Source organism: Clarias gariepinus, chromosome 16 (genome assembly GCF_024256425.1).
Source record: "Clarias gariepinus isolate MV-2021 ecotype Netherlands chromosome 16, CGAR_prim_01v2, whole genome shotgun sequence".
Classification (NCBI taxonomy): domain Eukaryota; kingdom Metazoa; phylum Chordata; class Actinopteri; order Siluriformes; family Clariidae; genus Clarias; species Clarias gariepinus.
This window is the reverse complement of record NC_071115.1, coordinates 19893691-19903802: the sequence shown is the minus strand read 5'-3', so window position 1 is coordinate 19903802 and position 10112 is coordinate 19893691.

The following is a 10112-nucleotide window of genomic DNA, read 5'->3' as shown; positions in this document are numbered from 1 at the left end:
GCAAAGTGGCACCCTGAGGGAAACAATGATAATTCACCAAACCAAACATGACCAGGTGAGCCTCAAATATTTGCGGTTTACCCAAGAATCTACTTATTACAATAGAAACTTAGAACTTCAGAAACTTTAATTTTTAAACTATAAGCTCAGTGGTGTTAAGGACACTAACCTCGGCAAACCATGTCTTCATGGATCTCATTTTGTGTATAGGAGCACTGTCAGGCTGGAACAGGTTTGGTCACTTTAATTTCAATGAAGGGAAATAATAATGCTACAGTTTTTGTATATAGTACAGGCAAATTAAATTCTTTTAAAAGAAATGTCTATTTACAGTCAACAATCAACTATGAATAATAAACACTCGATGCACACTGAAATAAAAAAGTTTTACATGTGTTTATTAAGGGTTCTTTTGATAAATACTAGCTTTCTTATGGTAAACAATTCTAATGTAGAATTTCAGGCAGAAGTATTAAGGGTTGCCCCAGAGAAACAAACAGAGTGCAGTAAAGACAATCAAATTTTAATAACCTAAAGCTGAATTTTATTGCCAGTAAAGCTTGTTATTGCTGTATTGCTGTATTGTGCTTTCAAGCTTAATCAAGTCTATTACTCAACATAAAACAGTGTTCGAGAAGGCTAAAGTAATTCACACTGAGAGCCACTACAAATAGCAAAGGCAGACATCTGAAATAGCTGAATCACCTCTTACTCATGTTGTACATTCTGTGAATAGCAATACATGGAAAAATTATAGAAGAACTACTTCTCTAGCACTAACATATTGATTTAGTAATAGCTAATATATTTTGTTACATTTACTGTACATACATATATGTGCAGAATTATATATGTGGTGTAAAAGTAATGTAAAATGAATAAAACAAAACATCAATCAAAACAATTACAGATATACTGTAAGGGTATGCTCATTTATCTATGATAAACTGACTATATATATATATATTCAGCAAAAAAAGAAACGTCCTCTGACTTTCAACTGTTTTTACTCTTAGTAAACTTAATGCGTAAATATTTGAATGAGCACTAAAAGAGTCAACACCATAAGACATAAACTAAAAATGTTTCACAATGTGTCCCTGAATGAAGCGAGGCTCAAAATCATAAGTACCAGTCAGTATCTGGTGTGGCCACCAGCTGCTTGAAGTACTGCAGTGCATCTCCTCCTCATGGACTGCCTATTGCGGACAGTCTGAGCACTGATGGAGGGATTGTGTGTTCCTGGTGTGACTCGGGCAGTTGTTGTGGCCATCCTGTACCTGTCACGCAGGTGTGATATTCGGATGTACCGATCCTGTGCAGGCGTTGTTACACGTGGTCTTCCACTGCGAGGATGATCAGCTGTCCTTCCTGTCTCCCTGTAGCGCTGTCTTAGGCGTCTCACAGTGCGGACATGGCGATTTATTGCCCTAGCCACATCAGCAGTCCTCATGCCTCCCTGCAGCATGCCTAATGCACGTTCACGCAGATGAGCAGGGACCCTGGGCATCTTTGTTTGGGTGTTTTTCACAGTCGGTAGACAAGTCTCTTTAGTGTCCTGCGTTTTTAGAACTGTGACCTTAAATGCCTACTTTCTGTAAGCTGTTAAGGTCTTAACGACCATTCCACAGGTGCATGTTAAGTAATTGAATATGGTTAATTGAACATGCATGGAAAACATTGTTTAAACCCTTTACAATGAAGATCTGTAAAGTTATTTGGATTTTTGCAACATTATTGTTGAAATACACAGTCCTGAAAAAGGGACGTTTCTTTTTTTGCTGAGTATATAAAGAGACTTTTTATCAGACTATTATAAAGTCAGAAATAGAGTACTATTTTACAGGCATTATTACACTCATCTGGGTTTCCCAAGCACAGGGACAGAGTAATGCTCAATCAGTCACTTGCACAAAAGAGCAGTGTCCAATTTCAAGGTGCTTCTAGTGGACCTGACTGTGCTTGTAGGTTTCATCGATGATTTAAGAAAAGGTGTTGAAGAAAAAGGAAATGGAAGATCATGAGATCAATCACACAATGTAATGTGGAATTTCCATCCTTCTCCTACATTAGGAGCTATGACATGAAATAGCATTAGTTTATTAGTGCTTTAGTCGTCACGGTTTGTCACCATAAATCATAAAAAAAAAACTGTGCATACTGTAAGAACTCATTTTGCACTTTTATTTATTTTATAGCAGTCAGAGCCCTGTATCAATACACTGGGGAATAACAACAAACTACTTTATTTAATATAGCTTGATAATAAGCATACAGACCATTAACCACACCAATATGATCCTTTAAATGGTTTAATTAATATACAGTATGGGTACAACCTGAAAGTACACTTCACAATTCCTGGCAGTAATGTATAAGGTGTGGGCCAGTCTACAGGAATATGTTGGCAAATCTTCAGCCAGAATCATGTAAAGCAATGTGTATTAAGTGAGCTGTGGTTTGAGCCCAGAGTTGAGCTCTTCAGCAAGGTGTATGTATGAGTGTGGCGTATTCATTGCCCAAAGAAAAAAAAAGTATAATCTTTAGACTTCATTAGAAACACCTGTATATTCATTGATATTATAGTGGTTAGTGAGTGTATATAGCACATATAAAATCGTTCTTTAGAAGGAAGACTATTCATGTCTTATGACATCATTTTTACTATGATGTAAAAAAAAATAGCTTCAGAAAAAAATAAAATTTTTGCTGTTGATTTTCTAATCACTTGTTTGGAAATTGCATGTTTCATGTGACAGTGTGGGTCAATTAATCTTGTGGGTGCCCTGATTCTAATCTGTGACTGACTGTGAAGGTCTCCCACCCAGAAATACTAGATGGGGAGAAATGTGTCTGTGCTCCCTAAAATCAATCACACTACAAAATGCGACCGAAAAATGCAGTTCTTGCCTAATAATTTGTATATAAACTTGTACTGGATAGTTTTAAAGGCATATTTAATTCTTGTGATTTTTGTCATTAAGGATAATAGTCTGGACTAAATTGGTAAAGTCCAGATGTGCATTAGAAACAGAAGAAACGGACAAGTAATAAGGCATGCAGCTATGTATGTATTTATTATTATTATTTATTTCTTTATTGGTATAATATTAGGTGCCTAATAAAATTGATAAGTTCAATTTAATTCAATTAAATTTTATTTGTATAGCGTTTTTAACAATTGGCATTGTCCCAAAGCAGCTTTACACAATCAAAAGAATTATTTAAGTTTGTATGAAATGTGAATTTGTATGAATCAAAATGGTCAGTTTGTCCCTGGTGAGCAAGCCGAGGGCGACAGTGGCAAGGAAAAACTCCCTGAGATGGTAATAGGAAGAAACCTTGAGATAAACCAGACTCAACAGGGAACCCATCCTCATTTGGGTGCAACAGAGAGCAGGAAGTGATCTGTATTCATATTGTTAGTTGGCAGGCAGTTCAGCATAACAGTTGATGTTAATTGATGTTAATATGGAGTCCAGTTAGTTATTGAAAACTCAGGTAGACTTGTATGAAGTTCAACAGCTGCCAACACCAGTTGAGGCCAGAACCGTCTTCTAGGTAGAGAGAACCATCCTCAGACACGAGACGCATCCCAAAGAGACACACGGGGCATCCATGTGATGAGATCTCCAACCAGAAGCGGGGCACCAGGATGGGTCAGACAGGTCCAGAGGGCAGAGGGAGTCTGGATCACTGGCAGCTCAGGAACAACATGTGTAGCTCGACAGAGAGAGAGGGGGAGAGAGGGAAGAGAAAGAGAAAGAGCAGGAGAGAGAACAGAAGAGAAGAGATAACAGTTAGGTATGGTCACAGTCAGATGAATAATGTAAATGTATATTAACTGTAGAGTGCAAGCAGAGACTCCGGCAGGACTAACTATAACAGCATAACTAAAAGGGGGGAGCCAGAAGGAAACACAGACATGAGGGCTCCCTGAAATGTAAAGCAACCACACCGTCAACAAGCTTCCGAACACTATTTGGAAGACTATTTCATAATTTTGGGGCTTTGTAAGAAAAAGATCTGCCCCCTAGTATTTATAATACGCGGTACTGATAAGCAGCCTGCATCCTTTATTCGAAGTAGGCGTGGCGGATCGTAAGAAACTAGCAGTAAGCATAAGTATAACACATATGTTTGTTAAACTACCTTGCTGTGTTGCTAGCTTAAATGATACTGGATATAATTCACATGGTTTCACTAACAATCATCTCTGTATCCTGCAGCGAAAGCATTAAAACGTAACTAGAACATTACTTATTTAAATAACCTTTATTGAAATGACATCATAAATGTTTGGGTGATTGTATTTAGGTCCGGAGGTCAGTTAGAGAAATTTCCAGTGCAGTATTCCTCATTTACAGAACAAATTGGTCAAGGAGGTTATATGGTTCCTATTGTGAAAATGTTGCATTGGCATATATTTTTTTATGTATTGTAGTTATAAATGTATGATTATTTATTTGCATTGTTCCAAATGTCTGAACAAAACAGTAGAGCAAAATTAAGGCTAAACGATTTTATTTTATTTATTAATTTTTTTGGCAGGGTGCTGAAGGAGAGGTCATCCGGGACATCATACGCAAAAGCAGCACTTTAAATGGTTAAGACCTAACATTCAATTCTTGTGGATCTAAATGGCATGTTTGAATTATGATTATTCAGGCTCTCTTCCTGGGTTCTATAATGTTCATCTTGCAAGACAGAAAATAAACAGCTGCTATTGTGGTGCATGGGGAGCGATGAATGATAGAGACAAATAATAGAGATAAACTATATTATTATTACTATTATTATTATTATTATTATTATTATTATTATTACTATTATTATTATTATTTTTATTATTATTATTATTATTATCATCATCAAATAAATCTACTTTTGATCAATGTTCCATATGTGACTATAATCCTGGAACTGAGAGTCCAAACACACTCAAATCACTTACATGATGGCCATGCCATCATCAAACAAATTTAGCACCATTTCTGACCTACTGATGCATCCATAATTAGAGGAAAAAGCTTCCGCTATCTAGCAGTTCAGCTCATAAGCAGAAGTGAAGGTCTTCAGATCAGAAAGCAAACGAGACCAGGCACTCAAAAGAGATTTCATAGTAATTTCCAGACAACCTTGCCACTTTTGTAAGTGTTGTGACAAATGTTTTTCTTATTTTCACATCCTGATGAATGAATGAATGGATGAATGAATGAATTTTGTTACAAAAACTAACTTTGGTAGTGTACAATACTAGTTTTTAAGAGCCACACATTAAGCAAGAATGTTAGTGTGAGGAGGATAAAAAAAAAGTAAACCAACCAATATTTTATGGGATTAAATCACAGTACAGTATAAGGCCTCCTCCAGATATGTTAAGCCATCTTATTTTAATCATTTTGGAACAAGGACCCCATAAGAGCTACATGGAAAGCCATAACTCCAATCTTTCATCTGTAAAAACCCACTCTAGTAGGAAGATAATAAACCTAAAGCTTAAAGACTTAAATGCCTATCAGTAATTAAATCAACAATGACCCTGATGCTTGTATTGTCAACCCTACCAAGACAATTTTAATAGCTAGCATTATGTAGTTGTAGAAAAGAAATGTTAATATTCTCATAATTTAATATAATTTAAAGGAGGAGGGTGGAGTCTGGTTACTGCAGGAGTTATTTATTGCCGTCTTTGTCTCTGGCTTGCCTAGTATATAAAAATTATATGAATAAATGTAAAAAAAAATTTTTTTATTATTATTATCATCATATAATATATACTGTATATTTATTTATTTAAATCCTGACAACATTTTTAAAAAGAAGCAAACACATACAAAACACACAGAACACATGAACACACACGGATGCAAAATTCTAGAGACAGTAAATACATACTAGAGATTAGTCACAGTATCCCTACCAGAACGTGTAATAATTTAACCACTCTGAATGTGCAGCATCACTTTGATGTAAACTGCATGCAGCTGGAGACACTTAGCACACATTAGAGAAAAACACCTGCTTGGAACACTTTGCCTTAAAAACAAAGTGACAACAAATTGCCTGTTGCCATTTTCACTCATTCTCACTCATTTTCTATTTTAACAAATTCAGTCATTACTGTGGCACTTTATGTCTGTGTTTGAAGTTAAAAATCAGGCAATTTAGACAATTGTAGCATTGTAGCTTTACAATAATGAGTACAAATTCAATATTTTTGTTAGAATTATAATTAAGGCTTTTCAAGTATAAAGATTTTTTTTAAGAAGATATGAGAAACTGAGCATCCTGCAGAACCACCCACAGTTCTTCTAAGGACACACACACACACACATATATATATATATAACTACACAAAACTAAAACCAAGTTTACGGATTATGTTGCCCAGAGGAAGCATGTAAAGGAGTGGGCCTAAAACTGAACCTTGTGGAATACCAAACTCCAATAGAGCGCATGCAGAATAATCACCATTTAAGTCTACATACTGATACCGATCGGTCAAATAGGATCTGAGCCAGGAGAGGGCTGTAACCTTAATTCCTACAACATTTTCTAATCTGTGAAGAAGAATCCCATGATCAATGGTGTCAAACACTGCACTTAAGTCGAGGAACACAAGCATGGTTACACATCCCTGATCAGAGGCCAATAGGAGGTCATTTACTACTTCAATGAGTACTGTCTCTGTGCTGTGATATAGCCTAAATCTTGATTGATATAGTTTATGTATGTTGTTTCTATGTAGATATGAGCATAGCTGCTCCGCTACTATCTTTTCGAGAATCTAAGAGATGAACGGGAGGTTTAATATTGGCCTGTAATTGGACAGCTGACAGGAGACGAGGTCAGGTTTCTTAATAATCGGTTTAATAACTGCTAATTTAAAAGATTTTGGAACATACCCAATGCTGAGTGAGGAATTAATTATTCTCAACAGGGGTTCTGTTATTGCTGGTGCTATCTGTTTAAGAAAATGTGTCGGTACAGGATCTAATAAACAGGTTGATGAATTTGCAGAAGAGATGAGTGAAATTAGTTTATTCTCTTCAAGGGGAGTAAAGTATTCCAGGTTCTGGTCTGACATAGTTAGTTTAATATCTGCATCAATTGCATTGTCCGGTTTCAAAGCCTCAGTTTTATGCCTGATATTTACAATTTTATTATTAAAATAGTTTATAAAGTCCTCACTATTGCACAATGTTGTTGTGGAGATTTCTGAAGTGGTCTTATTTCTAGTTAATTTGGCTACGGTATTAAATATAAATCTAGGATTCTTTTTGTTATTTTCTATAAGAGATAATTTTTCATTTTCAAGAGATCACAGATTATTTTTCCTTGCTCTATAAAAATCTTTATGAATAGTTATACTGTAATTGTAGAAATAATAATATAGTTACATAAATTAATTAACATTCTGCTGCAATTTGCTTTTTGATCATGTTAAAAGATAGGAAAAAAGGTTAATCCTAAGCAATGGCATTTATTGAGTTCTGATACCCAAGTTGACAAGGCCAGGGGTCTTAATGCATGGATTATCCATACGCCCATCAAACAGACTTGCCATGTAATCAATGTAACTCAATTATTACCTTATCTTAGCAAAGCAGCACTAGACATCTCTGCATGGCAGCTTGATTACTGTGACTCACTGGTTTGAAAGAGCTTTAGAGGTAGTATTAGAACAGACCCAAAGTGATTTTAAAGAAAAGCAAAAAGAAATTGTCATTTGCTGGGCAATAAACAGTGAACAATAGCATAGTGTGAAGTTTAGCAATAGTAAAAAAAAAAAACACAACTAAAACAAGTATGAAAAAAACAACATTAGCATCCAAAAATCATAATGGGGAAAAATCCATGTGCGGTTTGACGTGAGGGGCCTCTGCATAATGTCAGCAGTTTCAAGAGGTCTCATTGTAGCCTACGCAGCAGCTCGACCCACTGATCAGCAACCTACCATTGCTGGAATGCCCACAGCTCATTAAAAGGAAAGAGATCACAAAAGACCTCTAACTCGCCTCTACTCCTACACACACCGGATCTAACTTTAAATGTAATAAATGGTACCTAGTACTTTAGCCAGTTCCATTTCTGTTTGAACTGAATTGAAAAGGGGATGTTCCGTAGGAGTAATAATACAAATAAGGACAGAGCAAAATGAAACTAATCATATAGGATTGTTTACGCATTTATGCTTAGACAATTAAATTTAAAATCATAACACTGCAGTGGTTGTGCAAAGGAAGGTTCCAAAATAGTAGAAATACAGTTATAAATTAGTGATAAAATAATTATAGATTTCCATATCATGGTGTACAGTTAATGAATCTCACCCCCAGATATGATCTCTTCTAAAGGCTTATTATTAAAGGAAAATGCTGATAACTACGTTCCTTTTTACAATTCTTAATCCATAGGGTTTAATATGATGTTGGCCCACTCTTTGCAGGTATAACAGCTTCAGCTTTTTTTTTTTTTACTATTTTTTTTTTTACTATTCTTTTTTTTTTTTACTATTCTTCCAAAAGCACATTTGTGAGGTCAGACGTCAATGTTGGACGAGAAGGCTGGCTTGTAGTCTCCGCTCTAATTTATCCAAAAGGTGTTTTCTCAGTGTAAGGTCAGGATGTGCAGGCCAGTCAAGTTCTTCCACACACTCATCCATGTCCTTACAGTAATTCCAGCGAAAGAAAAATGCTTTCGCCATTTTGAACAATTTCATGCTCCTAGGTTTGTGGGAAAAGTTTGGGGATTGGATGATTGAACTGAAGTTCATATGCATGTGAAGGCAGGCGAGCTAATAATTTTGGTCATATAGTGTTTTTTTTTTTTTTGACTAACTGGACCTTATTTATGTGCCTAGGTTTTTCACTGCTGCACATGATATGTGAGAGGCCCTTCAGAGCTATGATTTTCATAAATCACCTTGCATTATTTTTTATATTGATTTGTCTTATTGATAACAAACTGCTCTTTCATAATTTAAGCCTAATAAATTTTGACATTATCATCCTGTAATACGCTACTACTCCTACTGTATATCATTAAAAAAAAAAAAAATTCATTGATGGGATAACTTGGTCATTCAGTACCTTCAGGTCATCAGCTGACATAATTTTATTGTCACATAATGTGGAGACCAGAGTCTAGACCTGACCAACTGAAGTAACTCCATATCATAATACTGCCTCCAGAGACTTGTACATGGGTACTATGAATGATGAGAGTTTCACTTCATGGATTTCCTTCACTCTGGTCTAAACTCATCAGACCACATGACCTGTTTCCATTGCTCCAAAGTCCAATTTTAGCCTCCCTGGCAAATTGAAGTCATTTTTTCGGGAAGCCACACAGCTATTTAGACCCAGTCCTGTGGGTTTTCATTGCACTGTGCATGTGGAAATACTCTTACGCTTACTATTAATGATACCTGTGATTTCTACAATGTAACTTAAAAGTGTTTAAATGATTTTTGATCAAAGTAATTCATGATTTTTTCCCCCCAAACACATTTCTACCATAAGGGATAAGGGTAACAGTTCAGCAACTTCCATCAATGTTGTAATAATTGTATTGGACAGTTGTTAATAAAATTCCAGTAATTTTACAAATCTTTTAACAAAGTTGCTTTTCTCTGACACTTAGTGGAGTTTAATCTTTTGATTATTTACATGGATTTTACATTTAGTTTTTTTTTGTTTGTTTGTTTTTTTTTTGTATTTGGTCCGTCCCTTTTTTGCAAACCTTATGATCCATTTTGGATAAATTCTATCAGTGTTGTTTTAACAAATCCTTCACACACAAAAAAAAGGTTTAGACATGTGAAACATCTGATCTTTTAGAACATTTTTAATATCACATTTAAACTATATAAATAGGAAACTATAAATTGTGCAGAATCTATAAACATGTGTTAGAGCTTTAAAAGCCTTTCTGTAGCTGTGTGTCATCAGCATACCAGTGGAAGCTAAAACCATGTTTGTGAATAACTGAACCCAGAGTAGCAATTATGGAGAATATACCTGCCATTCCTGACAACAAACATGAAATCAGACTAATAGTTTTTATCCATTTACAAAATTCTGTTCTAAAGATAATTTCTGCAGCTT